General features: G+C 42.6%; 1 pseudogene; it reads left to right on the forward strand.

Annotated features, from left to right (window-relative positions):
• The first annotated feature begins 3,525 nt into the window (after nucleotides 1–3,525).
• On the forward strand, nucleotides 3,526–4,239 carry LOC103087533 (MKL/myocardin-like protein 2 pseudogene; annotated as a pseudogene).
• The last annotated feature ends 7,567 nt before the right edge of the window (nucleotides 4,240–11,806 follow it).

Genomic DNA, 11,806 nt, shown 5'->3' on the forward strand with positions numbered 1-11,806 from the left:
TAGCCAGTGGGAAGCAGCCGCATGGCACAGGGAAACCGGCTCGGTTCTTTGTGGCTGTCTGGAGGGGTGCGAAAGGGAGGGTGGGAGGGAGGGAGACAAAGAGGGAAGAGATATGGGAACATATGTATATGTATAACTGATTCACTCTGTTATAAAGCAGAAACTAACACACCATTGTAAAGCAATTTTACCCCAATAAAGATGTTAAAAATAAATAAATAAAAATAAAAATAAAAAAAATAAAAATAAAAACTCTTGTCCCCAGATCGGCAATGGGGAGTTGGTTCTTTGGGACATGAGTCCACCTTCTCCCCAGGATTGCTGGCTTCCTCAGTAAAGCTATCTTTCCTTCTACCCCACACTTGTCTCTTAGTATTGGATTCTTGAGGGATGAGCAGTCAAACCCAAGTTCAGTAACAGTATGGACCTTGGTTCCACAGGCTGCCCCTGGGCTGGCAGGCACTTGGGTTTCATTAACTTCCCTGTCCTCTCCTGTCATGGCTTTGCGCAGCCAGTAAGCCAGTAAGTACTCTCAGGTTCTGAGATCTCATAATTTCTCTTGTTTTGTCCATGTAGCATTCCTCCTACACCCCACTTCTTTTCCAGACTGCCTATTTTCTGGAACTGATCCCACCTCCACGTCTGTCCAGGTGTTTTGCAGTGGGATGAGTAAGGTTACAGCATGACGCAGCTCTCAGGCTGCAGCTAATCAGTGCAGAGGTGGACCCAAGACTCAAGCTGTGTCCATAACCCTTTGCTGAAAATGTTGACTCTGGGGGTGCAAATGGGTCAGTCTCTCTCCAGATGGCTGACGCTGTAAGATAGAAACCAGGGGTTCTCAAAGTAGGCATGCATTAGAATCACCTGGAGGGCTTGTTAAAACAGACTGCTGGGCCCCAGCCAGAGCTTCTGATTCTATAGGGCCTGAGATTTTACATTCTAATGATTTCACAGGTGAGGCTAATGCTGCTAGTCTGGGGACCACACTTTGAGATTGATGTAAAGTTCCAGAACCATCAGGGATCAGGGGCATGGTTCCCATTCTACAACCAGAGAGGTTGAAAAAAATATGTCTGGAGAGATAGAGAAAAAGAGAGATAAATAGATAAAGAGAGAGAGAGAGGGAGAGAGACAGAGATAGAGACAGAAACAGAGACAGACAGAGAGCCTGAAATATAGAGGTAAGATTCGTAGATACTATCCTGGTAGTTTTCAAGGGTTTTTCCATTGGTTCCTGAATCTCAGCCACATGCCTGGGCTCCACAAAATCCCCTGCATCCTTGGAATATAATAAAATATGGGTTAAAGTTGGGTTTCTGCCCTGGTAAGCTCAATATCTTCTTAACAGATACACCCTCCCAGAACCATCCCTGCAGAACTGGCTTTTCCCTTAAATTCTATTTGGAAGCACAAACCAAGGCAGTGGAAACAGAACAAATGTCATGAAGCCTCTCACAGACACCGAGACCTCAGCCAAGATCTGCATCAAAGCTGCTAGTTGGTGAAGAAGAGCCCCAAACACCAGTAGGATTCTCAGCCACAGCTCAGGGGATAGCATCATGGATGGAAATGCAGGCTCTGGGTGAGAATGCATTGGTTTCAACCTCACTCTGCTACTTGCCAGCTGTATATCATGAGCCAATTACTTAAACTCCCTAAGCCTCAGTTTCCTTATCCATAAGGTGAGGATGACAATAAGACCTGCCTCAAAACATTCCTGTGAAAATGAAACAGGATCTGTAGGGCAGCTTAGCACAGCATCTGGCACGGGGTGAGCTCTCAAAAATGTTGATTACAGTTATCTTTTTTTTTTTTTTTTTTTGACCACACCACATGGCATGTGGGATCCTAGTTCCCCAACCAGGTATTGAACACATGCCCCCTGCAGTGGAAGCATGGAGTCCTAACCACTGGACCACCAGGGAATTCCTATGGTTATTATTAATTATTGTTTCTGGTCTCTTCTCACTGTGATCCTGGATCTGCAGAACCACATTCATGGATCCTGGTCTCTGATCCTCTGGATTTGGCTTTTGGGCTTGATCTCTCCAGGCTATGTTCTCCCATGTAGGGCTCTTCATCCCAGTTCCAGCTCTAAGCAATCTAGCTGATAGATTTACCAGGAGATAATTCCGGCCTCCAAATCATCATGGCTGTTAATTCCATCAAAGGTTGAGAGCCGTCAAGGGAGTGTCCTAGCCCCAACCGTCTGGGCAAGAATTCCAAGGCAAAACAAGGCCTGGGAATGGATTTCTGCAAGCTGGTAATAAGAGTCAGCTCATATGTGACAAGGGACAAAGATGATGGAAGCAAGCTGAGGTGGGAAGAGTTCTGATCCTGGGTTCAGGTGTTATAGTGGCTTCTCATGCAGTGTCCGTGGCTTCAGGTATGAGGATCTGGCGTCAGTTAAGAACCTGATAAGGGGGAGATATAGCTCCTGTCAGATAGGACACCAACATCACCTGCCACTCAACCGCGTTGAAAAATCAATCTCTGTCTTCAGTTTCTCCTATTTTCAGCTTGCTAGGCCCTGTGCCCTAAAAACCCAGGACAGCCACCTGCTACAGAGCCAACTCCTAGAGTGAGCCAACAGTGATATCCTAACAAGGGAAAACACAGAAAAACAGATAACCCAAGTTCTATACCCTTTGGGTATTTCCATCCGTGACGCTCATCTCTGTCATCCTCAGAAATCCTCCTCTCTCGTGCCCTCATGTGTTTCTACTGCCTCATTCCTCCTCCCCCAGTTCACCTGGCTTCCCATACTTGCCTTGGTAGCTTGTATCTCTATGTTCCCTGGGACTGCTGGCCATGACTGAATGTGGCCCTCCTCCAGGACCAGTGTCTCCTTGACAACCTTCTCAAATTGAGGCTGTGGATTCTCCCATGATCCCAGCATCTCCCCTGCCTCTTCCAAAACTCCCTCCTCTGATGTTTTCCCATTCAGCCGTCTCATTCACTCCATGGTCTGAGTTACTGCTTGTGTATTGATGACTACTAAATCTTCATTTCCGTTCCATCTTTGCCTCTGATCACCAGACTCGTATATCTAACTGCCCTTCGAAATCCCTAAAGCTGTCCCTCAGGCACCTTCAAATGAAATGCTCCAAACAGAACCCCCTATTCTTAAAGTTGCACACTTAATTTTTACTCCTGTGTTCTGTACTTCAACACACGGCCATGTAGCAAGGAGCTGAGGACTTCTGCCGACAACCAACACCAACGTGTCAGCCAGATGAGGGAAGACACCTCGGAAGCGGATCCTCTAACCTCAGTCAAGACTGCAAGTGATGGTCTCGCAAGATCACGGGCGGCAGTGCGTGGGGAGGAGGTGGCCTGGGAGCTTCCTCCCAGAGCCATCCTTGCAGGGTGCTCGGATGAAGTCGAAAAGAGCTCGACTAGGTGTTAAGGTGCTAAGAAAGAGAGTGTAAGACAGTAAAATAATTAAATATTTTTACTGAGTCTCTTCAACAGGCCACAGTTAAGAGGTGTCTCGTAGCCTCTGCTGCCAGGGGCTGGAACACAATGGGTCACACAGGGACACTAGACACCGAGGATGAAGTGGGACCTTTTAACCCATCTTTCTCCAAGTCTTCAAAGTGAAGCCATTGCCCACGAATAGTAGGGGCTCTCCTTGCTCTCCAGTCAGCACCTGCCCCCTCGGAACAAAAGGAAGATTATGCTCCAGCCGAGACTGCAACAAAGAGGACAAGAGGACAGCTAGTGGACCAGGGCATCATGCCACCTCCGAAGAGCCCAGCAGCATTCCAGGAGCAATTAAAAGACTTGGAAGGGGCCAGAACCATAAACTCTTTGAAGCACAAGATCTGGAGCCAACCCGATGGTTCTGAACTTGTCAGGATGCCCATTTTAGAAAGAACGTTTGCAGAGCCATCCTTGCAGGCTACTCGGATGAAGTTGAAAAGAGCTCAACTAGCTGATGATCTGAATGAAAAGATTGCTCAAAGACCTGGTCCTATGGAGCTGGTAGAGAAAAACATCCTTCCTGTAGACTCCAGTGTTAAGGAGGTAATTATAGGCATTGGGAAGGACGACTGTCCTCAAACTCACGGCAATTTATCATTTGACAAAGACAGCCGTGATGCTTTGTCTCCAGACCGGCCAGCCAGCTAGGAGTCGCAAGGGTCAGCCACATCCCCAAGTTAGCCAAAAGTTAGTGAATCGCCATCTCCTGTGACTACAAACACTCTAGCTCAAGTATCACCTTTCTTGTTTTGACCCCTAAACAGAGGAAGTGCTTTGTTTTTTATATATTAAGGTAATACATTATCACCAGAAGAAAAGCCTGAAAGTGCAGAAAAATATAGATTTTCACATGTAATCCAACCACTGTTAACATTTTCAATAGATTCTTACATTTTATTTCTGTTCTGTATACACATTTTTAACAAACAGTTTTGCAACTTGCTTTAAAATTTTTTCATATAACTTTTTTTGAGATATAATGCACATATCCTAAAATCCACCCTTTTTTCTTTTTAACTATGTTAACCAGTTTAAGCATACAGTTCAGTAGTGTTACATATATTCACACTGCGGTGCAACAGATCTCCAGAACTTTTTGTCTTGCTAAACTGAAACTAAACCCATTAAAGTGCATCTCCCCAGGGCTTCCCTGGTGGCACAGTGGTTAAGAATCAGGCTGCCAATGCAGGGGACACAGGTTTGAGCCCTGATCCAGGAAGATCCCACATGCCGCAGAGCAATTAAGCCTGTGGGCCACAACTACTGAGCCTGCGCTCTAGAGCCTGAGAGCCACAACTACTGAACCTGCGTGCCACAACTACTGAAGCCCGTGTGCCTAGAGTCCATGCTCCGCAACAAGAGAAGTCACCACAATGAAAAGCCCGTGCACCACAACAAGGAGTAATCCCCGCTCACTGCAACTAGAGAAAAGCCTGCATGCAGCAATGAAGACCCAATGCAGCCAAAAATAAGTAAGTAAGTAAATAAATAAATAATAAATAAATAAAGTTCATCTCCCCATTCCCCTAGGCCTGGCAACCACCATTCTGTTTCTGTCTCTATGAATTTCACCACTTTAGATATCTCATATAAATGGAACCATACAGTGTCTTTTGTGACTGGCTTATGTCACTTAACATAATGTCCTCAAGGTTCATCCATGTTGTAGCATGTGACAGGATCTCTAAGTTTTAGGGCTGAATAATATTCCATTTTATGTATATACCACATTTTGTTTATCCATTCATCAGTGGACATTGGGTTGCTTCCATCTCTTGGCTATTGTGAACGGTGATGCTATGTACATGTGTGTGGAAATATCTCTTCGAGACCCTGCTTTTAGTTCTTTTGGGCATATACCCAGAAGTGGGATTGCAGGATCATATGATAGTTCTATTTTTAATTTTTAAGGAACCTCCATACTGTTCTCCATAGTGGTTGTACCATTTCACACTCCCACCAACAGTGCTGAAGGGTTCCAATTTCTCCACATCCTTGCCAACACTTGTTAATTTCTATTCTTTTGATAGTGGCTATTCCAATGGTGTGAAGTGATATCTCACTGTATTTTGTTTGTTTGTTTTATTGAAGTATAGTTAATTTACAATGTTGTTAGTTTCAAGTGTACAGCAAAGTGATTCAGTGATTCAAAGAATATATATATTCTTTTTCAGATTCTTTTCAATTATAGGTTATTACAAGATGTATTGAGTATATTTACTGTGGTTTTGATTTGCATTTCTCTAATTATTAGTGATGTTGAGCATTTTTCTTATGCTTTTTGGCCATTTGAATCATCTTTGGAGAAATGTCTATTCAAATCCTTTGCCCTTTTTAAAATCAGGTTATTTGTTTTTCTATTGTTGAGTTGTAGGGGTTTTTTATATGTTTTGGATATTAACCCCTTATCAGATATATGATTTTCAAATACTTTCTCCCATTCCATGTGTCACCTTTTCACTCTGCTGATAGTATCCTTTGATGAGCAGAAGTTTTTAAGTTTGATATATTTCTGCTTGTGTATTTTTGGTTTTACTGCCTGTGCTTTTGGTGTCATACTAATAAATCATTGCCAAATCCAACGTCATGAAGCTTTTCCCCTGTTTTCTTCTAGGATTTTCATGGCTTGGGGTCTTACATTTGGGTCTTTAATCTGTTTTAATTTCTGTATATGGTATAAGATAAGGAACCAACTTCATTCTTTTGCATGTGGATATCCAGTTTTTCCAACACCATTTGTTGAAAAGATTGTCCTTTCCCCCACTGAATGGTCTTGGAACGCTTGGAAAGATCATTTGATCATATATATAAGAATTTATTTATGGGCTTTCTATTCTATTGCATTGGCCTATATGTCTGTCTTTATGCCAGTACCACACTATTTTGATTACTGTAACGTCATAGTAAATATTGAAATCAGAAAGTGTGAGATCTCCAACTTCATTCTTCTTTTTCAAGAGTGTTTTGACTACTTGGGGTCCCTTGAGATTCCAGATTAATGTTAGGATAGATTTTTCTATTTCTGTAAAAAAAAAAATGGCATTGGGAAAATCACCCTATTACTACAATGGTTATTAGTATATTCACAGACTTGTGCAACTCTCACCACTATCTGATTCCAGAGCACTTTCATCTTCCCAAAAAGAAGCCCATACTCATCAACAGTTTCCTCCACTCAGTCCTAAGCAACCATCAGTCTATGTCTGCTTTCTATCTCTGGAATTACCTATTCTGGACATTTTATATAAGTAGAATCATACAATATGTGGTCTTTTGTGACTGGCTTCTTTTACTTAGTATAATGTCTATAAAGATTCATCTATGTTGTCACATGTATCAGTATATCATCCCTTGTTATGGCTGAATAATATTCCACTGTGTTGACATACCATATTTTGTTTATTCACCAGTCAATGGACATTTGCTATTATGAATAATGGTGCTGTGAACACATGTGGACAAGTTTTTATGTGGACATGTGTTTTCACTTTGCTTGGGTATATACCTTGGAGTGGAATTGCTGTGGCATATGGTAACTCTATGTGCATCTTGCTTTTATACCTTAATAATAATCATAGTAGTGTTCCTTGTCAATAAATATGCATTCATATCATTTTTTAAAGGAAGACTTCAAATGACCACAGCACCAGCCAGCATCTTGACTGCAACCTCATGAGAGATCTTGAACCAGAAGCATCCAGCTAAGCTGCTCTTCAATATCTAATCCACAGAAATTGGGAGCTGATAAATTGTTGATCGTTGTTTGAAGCCAATAATTGAGGGAGTGGAGGTAATTTGCAAGACACTGTGGTAGGCACTGGGATATAGCGGTAAAGGCGAGAGATGTTATCCCTGCCCTCTTGGAGCTTACAGACGATCTATGCCTTAGTCTTTCCCTCACAGTCATCAAAATATTGGTGCCTGTTCACAGTCCAGATCTTGCACTGCCCAAGAAATATCATTCAGTATCTCTGCGTCACAGGCCCTAGACCTCTTTAATTTCTAGGATGTGCATCTTCTGTATTTCAGCAGCCGGCTCCTGTGACACATGCTGTGGTCTTGTCACGGATGCATAACTGGACCATCTGTAAAATGTTCAATTCCAATGTACAAGTTTTTCCCACCTGGTTATTTCTCTACTCATTATACCTGCTCTGCTCTCCTTAAGAGATCCGGGTCCACGGAGCTCTCCTTGCCTCCCCCTCTGTAGAATCTCTCAACCCCTTCCTAATTTTATTTCCTTCCTTATCCAGACTAGATCCCATGCTCCATCACACCACATCAACCACTTCTCTGATGGGACTCTCACTTAGCCTTTCCTTTTTGTCTCCAAACTTGGATATTTTCTCCTCCATATGGCTGTCACACACCTATCAGTGCCCGACCCATCCACCTCAGCATCTACCTCCATCCCCCAACGGTTGCTTACCAAGGATACCTACACCTCTATCTCTGATGACTTTGTATGTCTGTGGAGCAGACTCAGCCAGAGTTCACAGGGCAGTCAGTAGTGCTAAGTGCCCTGTAAGCAGCCCTAAACTAATGGTGAGTGAAGAGATACCGGAAACACCATGTTCTGCATCCACAGTTGATCCTTACCATTGACCAGAAATTCCTCTTTTATTTTTTGCCACGCCATGCAGCTTGCAGGATCTTAGTTCCCCAAGCAGGTATCAAACCCGGGCCCCAGCAATGAAAGCGCCGAGTCCTAACCACTGGACCACCAAGGAGTTCCAGGAAGTGCCTCGATTTGTGATGGCCATCTTTGCCTCTCATGTGCAGTGGCCAGCTCAAGGATATGTCCTCACTTACCCTCAGTGCCACTCTCTTCCTGCTTGACAGAGAAAGTGGAAAAAATCCAGTAGGAACTACATTAAATTCCCTTTCCTACACTTCTCCTCTGGGGGGAAGGAAAGCACCTTCCTTGCCTCTTTTTTTCATTCATTGGTAGGAAAATTTGTCCCTCTTATCCAAGGTGAGTCTTTCACCTGGATTCTGGATCCCATTTTCTCCCGTTTCATTACTAAAGATCTCAGATCACCCCTGAATTGACACATGTGATGAAAACTTCCCAGTTATCTTAATTTAGCTCCCTGTAGCACCTGAAGTGGCTGACCACTCTCTTCTGAAATGACTTCCTCCTTGGTTTCTGTGACATTCCTCGCTTGTAGTTTTCCTTCTACATCTCTGGATACCCCCATTTGGTGTTTCTATTAATCAGACACCCCTTAAATTTCTCTCCAAGCCACCCACTTCTGTCCCCATCACCACATTGCTAGTCCAGAATACCTCCATCTCAAACCAAGATTACTGAGTGATTCTTCTAGCTGTCTCTTCAGCCCGGCTCACCCTCCAGCGCAAATCGATCCATGACTCCTCATCAGTTGGGTCTTGTGGATGGCAAGGTTGGTGGCAGAGGTAGGAGGTGCTAAAGCTGGTCCCCTTCCTCACTGTGCTCGTCCTGGGAGATGTGAGAGATTTTCCACTGGGGAGCTGCTGCTTCTGTCTTGGAGAAATCTCATCTGCTACAGTTGCACTTGAATACCAGCGCTTTTTAGACAATCCCATCTGGCTTTCTAACCCAGCAACAACTGTGGAGTACCCCCTAAATTGAATCATCCTTTTGTCTTGATATCTCACATATCTCTAAATCCCACACATCAGCTGCAACTTTCTGATATTACTACCCAAGGATTGATACTGATTGGTAACAATTGTGAATTGTTGAATGAATTGTGAACTGTGAATATCCCATTCACATTTGGGATGCTCATGTCTTTCAAGTCTGAAAGAGGAATGACATGCTTCACACAAAAGTGAATGCAATAATAAAGATTATATTTTCCCTTTGATTTTGGCCTCCAAGAGTCTCAAAATTAAATTTGTGCTTCAACTTAATAACTCTCCAAAACCCCTATCTGTGGTGTCTACAAAACTTTGTTCTCATTTTCCATCTGCCTGGACCTTAAAGTCTTAGTTGGATTTTCCCCCTGATGTATGAGTTCTCTATTGCTGCATACCAAATTACCACAAGGTTAGTGGCTTAAAACAACATGCGTTTATTATCTCTGCTTCTGTGGGTCAGGAGTCGGGCAGAGCTTAGCTGATTCTTCTGCTTAGGGTCTCACAAAGCTGCAGTGTAGGTGATGGCTGGACTGTATTCCTTTCTGGAACTCAAGATCACATAGTTGTTTGCAGAATTTAGTTTTGTGCAGATGTAGGACTGAGGTCCCCACTTCCTTGCTGGCCATCAACCAGGGGCCATTCTCAGCTCCATGGAGGCCCTCACAGTTCCTTGTCACATGGCCCTCTCTCAGCCCTCTCACAGCATCACAGCTTACTTCTTCAAAGCCAGCAGGAGAACCTCTCCAGTCTGCAAAGATAGTCTTACATAATGTCACATAGTCATGGAAGTGGCCATGCTATCACTTTGGCCATCTGATGTAACTTAAGCGAGTAACTATCCCATTGTATCCACAGATCCTGCCCAAACTCAAGGGGAGAAGATTATAGATGACATGTATACCAAGGGGCAGGAATCCTGGGGATCATCTTAGAATTCTGCTAACCCTAACCCTAATCTTACATTTTTATTTATCATGTTAAAATTTTTTGCATAACTGTATATATTCTTAAATCTATCTCAAATATTTTAGAGAATAAATCAAGAGACCATCTCATGCTGTATGGTAGATTGATTCTAAAAAGGGCTCACCCCAATTATTCCCTTCCCTGGATCCATGCCTCATGTGATGTGACTTTGTAGCTCATTCCAGAGATTCTCAGATGGGCTTATGTCTTTCTTTGGCCATAGATTGAAGCTGAAACAACAGCATGAGAGTACTGGGCCTAAACTTGAAGAGGGAGTTGCATGTTTTTGCGCTCTTCCTCTTGGACCCACACCACTGCCACGGTAACAAGCCCAGGCTCGCCTGCTACAGAGCAATGTAAGATCCCATCCTGGCCAGTCCTAGACCACCTGGCCCCCAGCTGACCCACCAGCTGGCCATAGACCCATGAGGGAGCCTACCCAAGACTAGCCAAGCCTATTCCAGGTCAGCAGAACCTCCCTGTCAATCTATAAATTCATAAGAAATAATAAATGATTATTGGTTTAAGCTATGAAAATTTGGGGGTTTTTGTTATATAGCAATAGCTAACTGATGGATGTGGGGAAATGCCAGAAAGGACTTGACTGTATAGTGGAAGTAAAGCATCTAAAAAGGCACAATTCATTCACCATACCCTCAAATCTCTGTGTTTCATGTACTCAATCACTACTGCTGATGGTGGGATGTTTTCAACCTATGTGGCCCATGATATTCATTCAAAAGACTGATGTGTGACTTGGAGTCCTTTCTACAATGATTAGAGCAATAAAGAGATAGAGAAATCAAATAGCTAAAAAAAAAAAAAAAAAAAAAAGCATCTTGCTGTGCTGTTCTAGACACAGCTGCCCTAATAGAGAAATGTGCAGTTTTTACTTTCCTTGCAGTTTTTCAGTTCAGAATTACTTTAAAATAAATCCCAATGAAAGCAGTAATCAATTATGTCAAGAAGAAAACAAAGTTTGATCTGAAAATACTAACGGAATCTAACATTTTAGAAATAAATTACTGTGTCATGTCCTATGGCAACACTGCATCAAACTGCTTAAAGATAAATTGTACAATCAACTCCTGGGTATCTGCATGTGGGTTATCCTTTTGGTAGACTACAAAGGGAAAACATTTAATTCTAGATGTTTATCCCTCTTCTCTTCAGTGTATTTCTCTACCACCTTTCTAACTACTTAGTCATGAAATGCTAAGGGGACAGAAACTGAGTGTAATACAGTAATAATTCACTTATATTGCATCATACAAAAACAAGGCGTTCAGTATTAAGTAAATTTCCAAGATGACCTAAAAGCACACTTGCTTCAAAAAAAAATAAAAACTGACCATTCTGATATACATTTTTCTAAAATGTATTTTACATTTTCCCTCCTTAGGAAACAGAATGTGCTTTACTCCCTAAATAAAACTTTATTGTACAAGGTACTTTAGCAGTTGTTAAAAGGATGCAAAGGTGAATCAAAACAGGATTCTAGACTCCAGTGGCTTACAACTGAGGGAGGAAGATGGGTAATAAGACATATACATAGATTATTCTAGCAGTAGGTTCATTAGAATATAAAGAAAATTTTGAATCCATTTAGTGACATGAGAGAAGGCTGTGTGGAGTTGGATCTCAAGGACAAGAGAGTGAAGCAAGAGAGGCACTTGCCCCAGGAGCAGAATTTAAGGGGGTATCAAAAAACTCATTAATCAGTAGGGAA

This window comes from Lipotes vexillifer, unplaced genomic scaffold (genome assembly GCF_000442215.2).
Source record: "Lipotes vexillifer unplaced genomic scaffold, Lipotes_vexillifer_v1.1 scaffold418, whole genome shotgun sequence".
In the NCBI taxonomy this organism is placed as follows: domain Eukaryota; kingdom Metazoa; phylum Chordata; class Mammalia; order Artiodactyla; family Lipotidae; genus Lipotes; species Lipotes vexillifer.